General features: G+C 48.0%; 1 pseudogene; it reads right to left on the bottom strand.

Moving 5' to 3' along the window:
- Positions 1-291: 291 nt before the first annotated feature.
- Positions 292-14,309, bottom strand: part of LOC136548485 (U-box domain-containing protein 33-like) — a 41,666-nt pseudogene continuing 27,648 nt past the window's right edge.

The following is a 14,309-nucleotide window of genomic DNA, read 5'->3' as shown; positions in this document are numbered from 1 at the left end:
AAAAGTCCAATACTATGTCACATTAAACAACACAATAATACAAGTACGTGCCGACAGTAGACAACATTGTTCATGAATAAACCATAGAATTAGCAAGTTATGGAGACTACTAAGTGCAACGAGGCCACTTTCCCTTCCTCAAGACATCGGGATTCTCCTCCATCACTGCTTTCTCTCGGCGTGTACGCTCAAGCTTCTTCTCCCTCTCCTCTCTGTACGTAGCAACATGCCTCCTTTCCTCCTCTTCCTTGTGCTCCTTTTTTGTTGCCTCCTCTCCGCGTCTCTTCTCCATCATCTCTCTGTTCTCTGCCTCCCACCACAACAGTTCTGCATCCATTCCTTGTCTTCAGGCTTGATCTCAGTGTCGATCCACTGCTCAAAATCATAGAGCGGTGGAGGGGTCTGTAAAAAATGTAATTGTTACAAAAAAAAAATCATGCAAGATGTCATATGACACAAACATCAATTCCTCACCATCTTGTTAATGCGGCGCTGACAAAGTGTAGGCTCAAACGTAAAATTGGAACACATCCAATACCTCTGCCTATACGTGTCCACTTCATCGGACTTGGCTACCTTGCAAGGATTGCCGCAAAAGCACATGGGCACTGGAACACCACTAGGCAGAGGCAATGGGTCGAAGGCATTTCCGGTCATCCGTCCATAACTACAATACAACCAATTTCGTTCTAAGAACCAAAAGCAATTAACATTAAACCATAAACCTAGGGTTTCCCATTTGATGCACAACGATGAGCCCATAACATAACAACATGCGCTGCGGTTACCTTGGTTTGCTAGCTTTTCCACGTCTTGGCGTCCCTACGGTTGTATAATACAAATATTAAAAATTGCATGAAACCCTAAGTAATGACGATTCTTAGGTTGAAAAATCCGACTAATACATACCGAATCGATGCGAAAAAAACTAGGAGGGGAGCGATGATATCTTGCTCTCGAAGATCTACGGATCAAATCAAAGTTTCCAAGGTCCAATATGCCGATTCGTGGGGTAGGATCCAATCTTTAATGGCGTCACCTTCATATGTGAATCCATCAGCGGCAATATGTGGATCTCGCATAATCTCCTGAAACAACGCAATAATGCATATGCAACATTATATTAGTTGAAAGGAATTAAAACTTTACTCTGGTGGCTGACTGTTAAGAGTTGTTAAGACTATAATGTTAAGACTATAATGCTACATACAACTGCTGGGGAGCTTGCCTATAAACATTCTATACAAACACCATCATAATGTTAAGGGAGTATTTGGTTCCATGGACTAAATTTTAGTCCATGTCACATCGGACGTTCGGATGCTATTTAGGAGAACTAAATATGAGTTAATTATAAAACTAATTACATAGATGGAGACTAATTTACGAGACGAATTTATTAAGCCTAATTAATTCGTCATTAGCATATATTTACTGTAGCACCACATTGTCAAATCATGGACTAATTAGGCTTAAAAAATTCGTCTCGCAAATTAGTCACAATCTGTGCAATTAGTTATTTTTTTCATCTATATTTAATACTTCATGCATGTGTCCAAACATCCGAACCAAACACCCCCTAAGACTATAATGCCTCCACCTCACTCTGAAGGCCAAGTGGACTCTTGCCTGTTAGCAAACGCAGCAGCACAACTCCAAAGGAGTAGACATCGTACTGCGCTGTAAGCTCCCCAGAAAGCATGTACCCTGGATCCATGTACCCCAATGTGCCTTTTATGTGGTCCGTTCTGTGGTAAGGGGTGACAGTGGTGTTTGTCAGGTCTAAGGAGCGAGAAATTCCAAAGTCCCCCAACTTGCCTAAAAAGTTAGCATCAAGGAGGACGTTGACAGGCTTCAGATCACCATGGGCGACGCTTTTTGGTTTGTTGGAGTGGAGGAAGATGAGCGCTGTGCAGATGTCGGCAGCAATTCTGACGCGCATTCTCCATGGAAGTGGGTCAGTGTGTAGCTTGCACTGGAGGCGGTCCTCTAGGCTTCCGTTTGGCATGAATTCATAAACCAGCACCTTGGGATATCTGCACACTCCAATGAGAGTGACAAGGTTCGGATGTCTCATCCTACATATATAGAATCTCCACCTGTAAGTAGTATTTGCAAAAGTTGCAGATTTAGATTTGTTTCCTCCCATGGAAATAAAGCCTACATTTGAAGTGGCTGAAAATTAAATTACCTCATCGTTGAACTCTTTCTCTCCTACTGCGCCTTCTCGGTTGAATTTCTTTATGGCCACAGTGGTCTGACGGAGAAAAACCCTGTAGACACTAGCACATCCACCTTGTCCAATCTCCCTATAGTCATCGAAGTTGTTGGTTGCTTCTTCAGTCTCACTATAGCTTAAACTCTGTCAAGGAAACTTCACCGGCAGAGGCAAAATTTCTGTTGCTATATAGTTTGCGCATCTCTTCAACCTCTCGTAGAGCGTCTTCTTTCTCACGCTGCAGCTCTCCTTGCAGCTGCTGGAGCTCTTCCAAAAGAGAGTTGGTCTGGAGAAGCTTATTATCCAGTTGTGCCCTTTGCTCGTTTGCCTTCTGTAGCTCATTGTATATCTGCAACTTCTCCTTTTCAAGAAATCAAGAATAGACTTTTCTTTGGTCAATTTTTCCTCTACCTCCTTTTTTTCTTTGCGGAGTGAATTCTCCCGTGCTTTGGACTGCAAGAAAATTATTTGAAGACACGAAAGATTAGTTGACCAATTAAGAAAAAATTGCTCATGTTTACCTTGCTGGCATTTGGATCTTTTGTTTTCTCAAAGAAAAAAAAAGATTTCTTCTATTGAGAGATAAGGGTAAGGGTAAACATGTAACATTATGATTAAGCAAGAACAAAGTAGTTTACAAAAGCACAGAAGTCATACCCTTCATGGAAGCTTCAAACAGGTCCCTTTCTGCTTTTTGCCGGCCCTCACATGCTTCCTTTCTTGATCGTTCTAGCTCAGTGCGGGCTTGCTGTAGATGCTCAAACACTTCATTATGCATGCCATTTTGCACCTACAAAAGGTTAAGATCTGCTTTGAGCTCAACAAATAACAGAGCATTATCCAACTACTATAAGTATCTTTTGCAAAATCAAGAATATCAGCCAAATGTTCCATGACTGTTGCAAATTTGCAAATATATGATATAGCAAAGCAACATGTTCTAAGTTCTCAGCAAATGGTGAGCCTTTTTTACACCAGATAACACCATCAATCATAACAAGGGAGTTCTCATGCATATTTACATTTTCTTTAGATCTTGGAATAAAAGATCTACATCCCACATATTTACATTGAGTTACAACCATTACCATATAGAAAAAAGAGCAGACCTAGTGCCGGAAACTCCCACATGAGTAAGGTCTGGGGAAGGGAAAAAACCGAGGCAAGCATTTTCCCCGCAAAATCTGCAAAGAGGCTATTTCGAACCCGCGACCTGATGACTCAGTTACAACCATTACCATATAGAGGCAGTGTTTGCCTAAACGGCCACTAAACGGTAAACGGTGGTAAACTGTTTTGTTTAGAGGGTAAACGGAAATTAAACGGTAAAAAAAACGGAAAAAACGGTCTAAACGGCCTAAACGGAACAGAGATAAACGGTATTAAACGGGTTAAACAGTTGTTTAGGCGAACACGAGGTAAATCTAGTTCAGTTTTGTATGGATAAATTTATATACTTAAGTTTATTATATTTATAAATGTGTATACTTGATATGTTACATGCATAAATATCTATATTTTGTTCTTTTCATATGCATAAATATATATACATACCAAAATAATTGATTTTTACTCAGATAAATATGTATAAATGCTACAATACTTGATTTTTTACATGCACATATATAATTATATGTATTTTTTTAAAGTACAAAACTGTTTAGACCGTTTAACTTCGTTTAAACACCGTGTAAACAGCCTAAGCGCTAAACGAAGGGCGACCGTGTAAAAACCATTTACCGTTTACCGTTTAGGAAAACATTGTATAGATGTTTTCAAAAAAGAGTTACAATCATATAGACATCAATGCCACATGATTAGTAGCATTTTAAGTTTGCATTCCCAAAACTTCAAAAGGCTTTAATTTGTTCCTACAACCGTAGGGAGAAAAAAGAGAGTTGAAACTACAACTTGTTTATGGCCTTTGGTCATAAAAATCTCTATGGATCAATGATTACTTGGAAATTTTGAATGTGATTCCTACATTCAAGAAGAATTATTTGTGTATGAATAGGTCATCAGGTATAGTTTAGAACTCGTAGTAATTATGTATTTGAGATCCATTTAAGCACAGGGGCACCTGGTACCTTATTTTTTTTAACACATAGCAATTGGTTTCAATTGACCTTGTTTTAAAGCATAGCAAATGGTTTCAGCTTAACACTATACCAGTAGTTATTTTGGCAAGCTCATTATTAGAGAACACTACTCAGTTCTGGAGTTACCATAGACATTTGTTGCTCTTCGTAGCTGATAATGGATGCCGGTACTGGCGACCCATCTAAACTGTCTGAATCCTTTAGACTCGATGAGGAGGACCTTCATTGCTCGGGAGGCTGGAGTTCGAAGACCAATTTGTTGTTTTCACATGTATCGACTGTACTAACTGAGTGTGACCGTCGAGGTAGGGCCATGTTTAGTTCACGCCGGATTCGCGCCGCCGGAAAAACGGACACTGTAGTTATACTGTAGCGTTTGTTTTTATTTTGTAATAATTGTCCAATCGTTAACTAATTAGGCTCAAAACGTTCGTCTCGCAAAGTACAACCAAACTGTGCAATTAGTTTTTGATTTCGTCAATATTTAGTACTCCATGCATGTACCGCAAATTTGATGTGACAGAAAATCTTCTTTTTGCATAGTGCCAAATTCTGGAATTTGGGGCAACTAAACATGACCTAGGAATGGTTAATTAGGCTCAAAACGTTCGTCTCGCAAAGTACAACCAAACTGTGCAATTAGTTTTTGATTTCGTCAATATTTAGTACTCCATGCATGTACCGCAAATTTGATGTGACAGAAAATCTTCTTTTTGCATAGTGCCAAATTCTGGAATTTGGGGCAACTAAACATGACCTAGGAATGGTTCATCAGGGGGCCCCTGTAACCTGGATGCCCTGGTGGCAGTGACACCGATCCCGTAGGTAACTCAGTTTCATCTGAGAGAGTGCTTGCAGAACTGCTTCTAGGTGAATCGGCTTTTGTAGAGTCCAGATTGGCATCCCGGAAATTGAGGATGAATCGACGACAACATTGTTTTACCAGGTTGCCCAAAAAATGATTGCGAGTCATTGCACAAGTCAGGATTGCTATACAATTTTTGAGCAGCAGGGATGCATGAAGGTCGAAGGGTAAATACCTAGTGCATCCAACAGACCCTTTGCAAATGAAGAAGATCTGGCAAAATGGTTTGGCCTGTTAATGCACAATGGCTGCAACTTTTGACTTGGTACTATCGATGTTTCGAGTAAATACCTAACGAGTAAATTTATATTATTGTGCGTTAGGCTCGGATGGTGTGCTAAAAAGACAAGATTTATACTGGTTTGGGCAGAATGTCCCTACGTCCAGTTCGTGGTTGCTGCTCGTGTTATTTGCACTGAAAGGTTCATAGTAGGGGTACAAACGGGTGAGAGAGGGACATGTTCCAAGTCTCTGATGGAAAGGTCGAACGGGTGCTGAGAGCTTGGATGCTGCTCATCTATGTAGTGTGATGTGTGTGGAATTGATCCGTCCGCTTAGTGGGGTGCCCTGTCTTCCTTTTTATAGACTAAGGGGGAGCCGGGATTACAGATGGGAGAAAAAAGAAAAACCAGAGGCAAAGGTCCTTCGAAGGTGCCGGGTCTTCCTTTTCCTCTGAGCGAGCCCCGCTGACACGGCAGACGGTGCCAGGGATAACATGTTCGTTGATCCTGATAGGGCCGTGCTCTGGCTTCGTTCAGCAAGTGGTCACGTCCCATCCCATCCCGGCGAGCGGCACGACGCACCAGGGTGCCGAACCGCGACCCTACGGGGAGCAGACGACGTAGAGGCCCCACGTTTGTTACTGTAGATGACATGAGTTTTCTCCTGGACCGTAGCGGTTGTCGTATGTTTCTGTCAGGATTCATGTCTGAGGGCAAATGTCGACGCCCATAACACTGTAAGACAAATATCGGCGTCCACAACACTATTTGGGTTCTGACATGCCTAGAAGGGCTTAAAGCCCCCCGTCTGGTCATATCCTGACGGTACTTTCCTACAGGCGTGCAGGGTATGGTCCTCGGTACTGCGGTTGACTTGAGTGCCCCGCCTTATTTGTACGCGTAGTTATGAAGGAACAACGCACAGACGTTGAGCGAGGCAGAGTCTGCCCCCGGTCGTCGGTGAGGCGAAGCCAGCCCCCGGACGTCGGGTGAGACGGAGCCTGCCCTCAGACGTCGGGCGAAGAGGAGCCAGCCCTCGAACGTCGAGCGAGGTGGAGCCAGCCCCCAGACGTCAGGCGAGGCGGAGCCAGCCCTTAGACGTCGGGCAAGACAAAGCTAGCTCCCGGACATCGAGCGAGGCGGAGCCAACCCCTAGACGTCGGGCGAGGTGGAGTCTGCCCCAGACATCGGGCTAGGCGAAGCCTGCCTCCGGACGTCGGGCGAGGCGGAGCCAGCCCCCGGATGTCGGGTGAGGTGGAGCCTGCCCCCAGACATCGGGCGAGGCAGAGCCTGCCCCTAGACGTCGGGCGAGGCGGTGTCTACCCCCAGCCGTCGGGCGAGGCGGAGTCTGCCCCTAGACATCGGGCGAGGTAGAGCCAGCCCCCCGAGGCAGAGTCTGCCCTCAGATGTTGGGCGAGGCGGAGCTAACCTGTTCGGAAGCATCAACGTTTGATGGTTATTAGCTCTTCCTCTTTGGGTACCCCAGTATTCAATCCCCGACAGTAGTCCCCAAGCCCTCGGGTGATTCAGATAGAATCACCCAGGGGGTGATTTGACTTGCCAGAGGGTGCGCGTGAGCACACCCGACGGGTGTAGCCCCTGAGCCCTCGGGTTATTCGGACAGAATCACACGGGGGTGATTCGTCTTGCCAGAGGGTGCGTGTGAGCGCACCCATTGGGTGTAGCCCCCGAGTCCCTAGGTGATTCGAAAAGAATCTCCTAGGGGGTGATTCAGACCCTTCGCGGGCATGGCTGTGAGATTTGATGGTTTGTTAGTTGGATAGCTTAAACGGGACCAGGGTATCTCGTTCGTGGGGATCCATCCAGGGTCGGCCCTGGCCGAGACTCGATCATGGACCGGGACTCCTATGAAGCTCGTTCGTCTGAGTTTTGGCTGCTTGCAGGCCCATCCTTTGTCGTAAGGGTGCCTTGGGACGACCATCAAAACCGTTGATGGGCCTCCCCTCGAACTCCTAGGCCTAGGCGGGCCGGTCGAAAACGCTTTTTGACCCGTATACCCTTTGCTGGCAAAGAGTCCTAGTCTGTCCGGGGAGGCAAAACGTCCGGTGCGATTTCAGAGGGAAAGGATAGGGATTGGGGGCGCATATCCCACGTGGTGACTGTGGTGGTGAATTGTGGTAGGCGTGGAGATCCTAGTGGATGGTTGCCTTCCTCGCATCCGTCGCCCCTGTAAAACCAAAGGGTTCACCCCTAGGGCTTCGTACATTGCCTCCTTGCTTTTACATTTACAACCTCCGCCACCAATCGCCTAAGCCTCCCGCATCTGCATCTCAAGCCGCCGTCAAGTTCGCACCCACCCACCCCAATCGTTCAATGGAGCCATGGTGCAGATCCAATATCACCCTCCAGCACCTGGAGGGCCTTGTTCGTCGTGGCCTTCTTTGCGCGTAGACTGCTGCCGAGGAGTGGCGGCTACCCAGGCAATGAGGACACGTTGTCGTCGCTCGAAGGCTACGTTGTGTCCTTCGCTCACTTCCACGAGTAGGGATTCACCACCCCCACCCACAAGTTCCTTCGGGGGTTGCTGCATTACTACAAGGTGGAGCTGCAAGCACCTTAATCTCAATGGGAGCCATCACATTGCAGGCGTTCGTCGCCCTATGTGAGGGATTCTTGGGGATTAGTCCCCACTTTCGACCTGTGGAGGTATTTCTATGCCAGACATCCAACTCCGCAACAACCAGGTCAACGAGTACCCGCCGATGCTTCTGTCGACCTCCAACAAGGGGTGGCATTCGTATTGGTTCTATGTTAGGAATGATGCAGCCGCCTCATTGCCTAGAGTTCACCAGGCGCCTCATCGAGGAGGTCCTGGAATCTTGGAGGAAGTGGGGAGTCCCAGAAAAGGACAAGAAGAGAATCCAGGACCATCTCACCGCCATTCCGGATCCTAAAGGAGAGGGACGTGAAGGGGTCGGGGATCATCGGTGCCTACCATATGCGGAGAGTGGCGCTGCTGATGAGGCACGCGCTTTCCCTACACATGATGGTGCCCGGGGTGGCGCTCGATGTGACGGCACTCACCACGGAAGCGCTCTCCCCCTTTGAAGTGGCACAGCGCATCAAGGAGGCGATGGAGCCTCCGTGGGATGACGCCAGTGCTATCCTTGATTTTGTGTATCCGGTACCAGGGCACCCCCAATGTGGCCGAAACCAGGGTACATCGCCTTCGTAAGTTTTCTTTCCTCGTGACTCCTTTTTAATCAACCTCCCTAGCCCCTTGATGCTGATTTTGAAATAGGTGGACCAGCCGAAGAGACTCATCCTCCAAGACCACTTGGCTCCACTGCTGAAGGATCTGGCCATGACGGTGGCCAACCGTGCCGTGGTTGAGCGGTAGCGGAAGGTGAAGAAGGACGAGAGGAGTAAGAAATAGCAGAAGCTGCGTGTGTGGGAATGCAGGGAGGAAACCGACAATGATGATGATGATGACGAGGAAGATGAATATGAGGTAGTAGCCAACGTTGAGTGGGATGACCTAGGGGAGCGAGGATATGCTGACAGGTACCCACTCGTCCATGCAGGGACCCTTCCACTTCCACACAAGGGAAGGTGCGGCCATGAGGCCGGAGGAGGCAAGCTAGGACCATCGGCCCATCCTTAGAGCGATCAGGGGTGGGCAGATCTACCGCTGTGCCCAAGATGCCAGCGGAGGGGAGCTGGCCCCGCCACCATGCCTCAGGAATCAGCACAGGCGGGTGGATCTGCTGCCGCTCCCAAGGTGCTAGTAGGAGCGGGTGGACCCATCACCACGCCCTAAGAATCAGCGGGGGTGAGCGGATGTGTCGCCGTGCCCAAGGTGCCGAGAGAGGGGAGTGGCTCCACCGTCGTGCCCTCAGATGTGAGGGAGGTGAGCCCCTCAGTCCAAGAGTAGGGGCAGGCTCAAAATGGTCCTACCCCGATGAAGTAGAGCAAGGAACAAGAGGTTCATCCCCTAAATGTCTCCACCACCCAAGAACACCAACGTAAGTCGCTGACTCCTCTATTTTCTCTATTTTTCTCTGTTTTCATTAGTGACTTATGCCTTTCATTTCTTGCAGCATACTCAGACGGGGCCGCTCTTTGGCACTAGCGCCCAAGAAGAGTGTCGCCCTTCAGGCAAGATGGCGGCCATCATCCATCGTCGCTCCCATTTTGAGCGGGAGCGGAGATGGTGTCATGGCCTCATCGTTCAGGTCAAGCGCCACTCGTGGTGGTGCCCGTGCCTTTGGCGGTCACCGAGCAACCGGTAATGGAAGCGATTCCACCGCCGATGTCGGAGCGGGCGGAGCTATTGACCGTGCTCGTTGTGTCTACCATGGCAGGTACGGCGTAGCCAGACGAGGTCTCACCAATGGAGGCGGAGGAGACTGGTGGTTATGATGGATGGGTCAGCAGCCAAAAGCTATGGTGGCTGGCACCCGAGGCAGTGGCACTGCCCCGTGCTTTCGGTGGCCCAAGAGATGGCGCCCGTGGTGGGCAGGACAGAGGGGGTCATGACTGAGGGATCCCCGAACACCACGATGGTTGTCGAGGGGTCTAGGCAGGGAATTGTCCCTAGGCCCTAACATTAGGGGGCAGCCATCCACCATGTGCGGGATGAGCCCCTGCTCTGGTGGGTGAGTCCGCAGGACCCATCATCGAAACTCTTCAACCTCGATGATGCCGCTGAGGGCATGGAGTGGGAGAGTGTTAATGAGGGGATCATGGCCACGCAAGAAGCTCTAAACTAGGCCAGGAACGCCCTGCATGATGTCATCATTCCCACTAGCCTGGGTATTTACTTAATTTTGCATCCCGCCCTCTTCTTTTCTTCATCTATTTTTGTGTTCTGACCACCATCTTTTTTCAAGTCTCTTATTACTCGTAGTCGGGAGAAATCCTGGTTCCTTCGCTGAACATAAGGAGGACTAGGATCACCTCATTGATGAGGCATGGCTACTAGAGGGATGTGACCGCCTAGCTCCTGGCAAAGGGTGGCCAAGTTGACCCTCTCTCTGTGGAGGTGGACAATCTTCGACGGTGGGAGGCCAAGGCCTACCGAGACGTGGAGGATGTCGAGATGTCTTTTGAGGAACTGTCAGAAAGGGCGCAGCGGGATGAGGAGGAGGCCACCAGAGTCTAAAAGGAGCAGGACAAGCTGCTCTAGAGGGACGCCGAGGCTTGCTAGCGGGTCCTCGAACTCCTGGCTAAGGTGGAGAAGGAGCAGGAGCTCAAGCTAGGAGCCAAGGAAAGGTCCGTGGCCCTGCAGCAGAGGGCAAGCCTAGACACTGAGGTGATAGCCTGGCTACGCAAGGAGTGAGATGAGCTACGCCAGACTATAAGAGCGCGACCAGGCTGTTCGAGAGCCTAATGAGGCACGTCAGGGGGTCAGCTCCTTTCGGGTTGATCTTGGAACCGCGGTAGCCTGAAGGCTAGAGGCCAAGAGCATCTCCACCAGGCAGGTCATGGAGCTTGCTGAGATGCAGGGGATCCTTCAGGCAGAGAGTGATGAGCACAATCTCCTACGCACTGCCATCGGGGTGGTCTTCGATGACCTAGAGGTGGCGCGGCCGGAGGGAACTAGCTTCGCTTGCGGCCTGTGCTGCCAGTAGATATCACCGTGCAGGTGTGCCAGCTCGAGAGGGAAGCTCTTCGCTCCAGGATTACCCAAGCCTTTCGCCATCGCCCACTCCCACTACGTCGAGAGTATCAACTTGGAGATGATGAGCATTGGCTTCACGCCTAGCTATGAAGCCTCCGAGATAGACAAAATAGAGAAGGCAGTGGCTCCTATCGCTGTGGAACCTAGCGGACAAGGTTGAAGAGATAGTTCTCCCCCAGAGGGGATAGTTAGTTGTGAAAGGATCAAGATGCCCAAGAGGGGGGGTGAATTGGGCTACTTTTAAAATTCTTTGCAATAATTAAGTCCTATGGTTAGCCCAATTAACCCCTTGTGCCTAGAAAGTGTTTCTATTAATCTACCGCATAAAAGTTTAGCAACCTATGTTCCAATCCTACTCTAGCATGGCAATTCTATGCATATAAATGACAAGAATTGAATTTCTCAAAGTAAATGCTTAAAGTAAAGAGAGAAGGAGGAACACGACGATATTTTGGCTGAGGTATCGGACAGTCGCTACTACCCACTAGTCCTCATTGGAGCATTAGCTGCAAGGGTTTAGCTCTCCCTTGATCCGCACAAGGATCAAGTGCTCTCTACGGGTTGATTCTTCGACACTCTATCACGTGGTGAATCACCCACAACCGCTCACAACTTGAGTTGGGTCATCCACAAGCTCCACCGGATGATCACCAAGCTCCCAATCACCACCAAGCCATCTAGGTGATGGCGATCACCAAGAGTAACAAGCACTGAACTCTCACTTGACCACGACAAGCCTAATGAGAAGGGTGGATGTACACTTTGCTACTGTTGCTTTCACTAATGAGGGCTCTCTTTGGGATTCTCAAATCTCAATCACCTCACTAGGACCTTGCTCTTCTTGGCACTCTCAAAGGTGTTTCTCAGTTGTTGGAATGAGCAAAAGTACCCCCTCACATGAATGGAGGAAGTATTTATAACCATGGTTGAAAAATGAACTGTTATGTGCCTCTACGGGGTGACCGGACACTCCGGTCAGTTCTCCCCGAACTCTAGTGTTTAAGTTGTGACCGGACGCGTCCGGTCACAATTTTCCCTCTCTAGAACCTTACTGGAGTCGACCGGACGCTGGCACCCAACGTCCGGTCACTCACCTCTCAGCATCCGGTCGCGTCCAGACAATTTCACCTTGATCAAATGAACTAACCGGACTCTACGCCAGCGTCCGGTCACTCTGGAACCAGCGTCCGGTCAGCATTTGACCCTCCATTCACTTCCAACTCTCGATCATATGTGAATGAAGTTTGCTCCAATGGATCTAAGGGCTTTTTAGGAGCTACCTAGTGCTAGATTTAGCAAGTGTGCACCACACCTAGGTCAAGCTACCCGTCCATACCCCCTTAATAGTATGGACAAAGGAAAAACAAAGTCCTAAACTACTCTAAGTGTCTCCTCAACATCAAACGACACTTAGAACTAGTCCATCCTTAACCTTGTCAGTCCATCCTTTGAAAACTAAAATGATTTCCATCGTAGGGGACATGACCACCATGATAGCCTAATCGATCTCCATTACCATGACCTAACTTAATTGCCTCTGCAAAACACACGTTAATCACAGTAATCACGTATTGTCATTAATCATCGAAACCCAACTAGGGGCCTAGATGCTTTCAATCTCCCCCTTTTTGGTGATTGATGACAATACCACCTCGAGTATGTGAAAGAGAAGAGGTTTTTTAACATGCTTGGTTCATATAAGCTTTTGACAATAAGAACAAAAGTGTTAGGCAAGCTTATATGACCCAAGCCAACATGATGTACTCAAAAAGATATGAAATAAGCAAGAGTACAAGTGATAAAGCTCATTTGCATCGGAGTAAAATGCAGAAATAAAAGCAAATGAGCATAACACAAGTGATATGACATATGAATAATTCAAAGTAGAGAGCACACATGTCACATATCACATGTAAATATCACGATCACATTGATATCACGATTATGATCACACTTAAGTAGTTCCAATGCATAATAGTAAATATGAATGCATAATGTATCACACATAAAACTCCAAATGTAATAGATAAGCTATAAGCTAATAGATAGACTCCCCCTAAATGTATCATTCCTCCTAAGGACTAACATACTCGATCCCTCTCCCCCTTTGGCGTCAAACACCAAAACCTAAGGATCGGTCGACTGGGGCTGCAGTGGACAAGTCAGGGCACTGAGGTGTGAGGATCGACCTTGGAACTATGTGCCATCATCATTTGATCCTAAGCTCTGAGCAGTCTGACCCTCTGTAGCTAGAAGCGATGCTAAAGCGGTCTGGGTCGGATCTATAACTGGCATTGCCTGCTCTGATGATGCAACTAGGAGCGTCTCTATAGTCCTAGTAATAGGTGCAACTGTGGAAGGACCTAGGATATGTAGCTCTAGCGGAGTAGGCTGCCCTGTCAACTCACTGAATGAAGCACCAAGGCTCCTGGAAACTATGGTGAGCACTAACGAACTCTGAGGCAAAGTAAAGCCCAGTACAAAGAGGAGTGAACTATGGGGCTAGCACTGGCGAAGCAAACCACTAGGACCCTACTCTGTAGGTGAAGGAAACTATGGCGCTGGCTATCCCTGACTCTGAAGCTCACTAGGCTAGAAGGCTAGAGTCATAGAAGTGGTGGTAGGCTGATCGAGCTAGGGTGAAGGCTATGGCGGTGGAGCCCCAATAGCTATCACTACATGCTGTATAAACCCAAGTAGCTGCTACTGCATGAGAAGTTGTTGCTGCTGCTACTGGATCACCTACTATAGTCGCTAGAACTCATCCTGCCAAGTCTAAAATTGTGCAAATGTAGCAGCAGTCTCCTGAGCCTTAGCGAGCCTGATCCTGCCTCATCCACTCAAGTATAGCAAGTAGAGCGAGATCTGTCTGTGGTGTAGGTGGAGCTGAACTAGAGCTACCGGCCTCATGATCATGTCGTCATGGAGGCATCTGAGGGATAGGCTATTAGTCATCATCTGAGCTATCACTGGGGTCGCTCAGTGATCATCCCCTCCTGCTGAGCATCTAACTGCTCCTCCTCAGTAGCTGCTATGCCCCTGAATAATCTCATCTGCTAGGCTACAGTCTCTAGCACCTCTAGACGATGGTGCGTCTAGCTAGGTGTCCTCACTACACTATGGCAGGATCATCTGAGTCATGTTGTATGCAATGAATTCTATAGTAGCACCACTATACTCTGCCAGCATCTTAGGTGGCCTCACAGTAACTGCCCTATGGATCACGAATATAATCCAGTGAGCATATGGCAGCTACCTATGA

The sequence above is a fragment of the Miscanthus floridulus genome, chromosome 4, assembly GCF_019320115.1.
Source record: "Miscanthus floridulus cultivar M001 chromosome 4, ASM1932011v1, whole genome shotgun sequence".
Classification (NCBI taxonomy): Eukaryota; Viridiplantae; Streptophyta; class Magnoliopsida; order Poales; family Poaceae; genus Miscanthus; species Miscanthus floridulus.
Note: the sequence above shows the minus strand (reverse complement) of the source record. Positions and strands in the feature narration are given on the sequence as shown.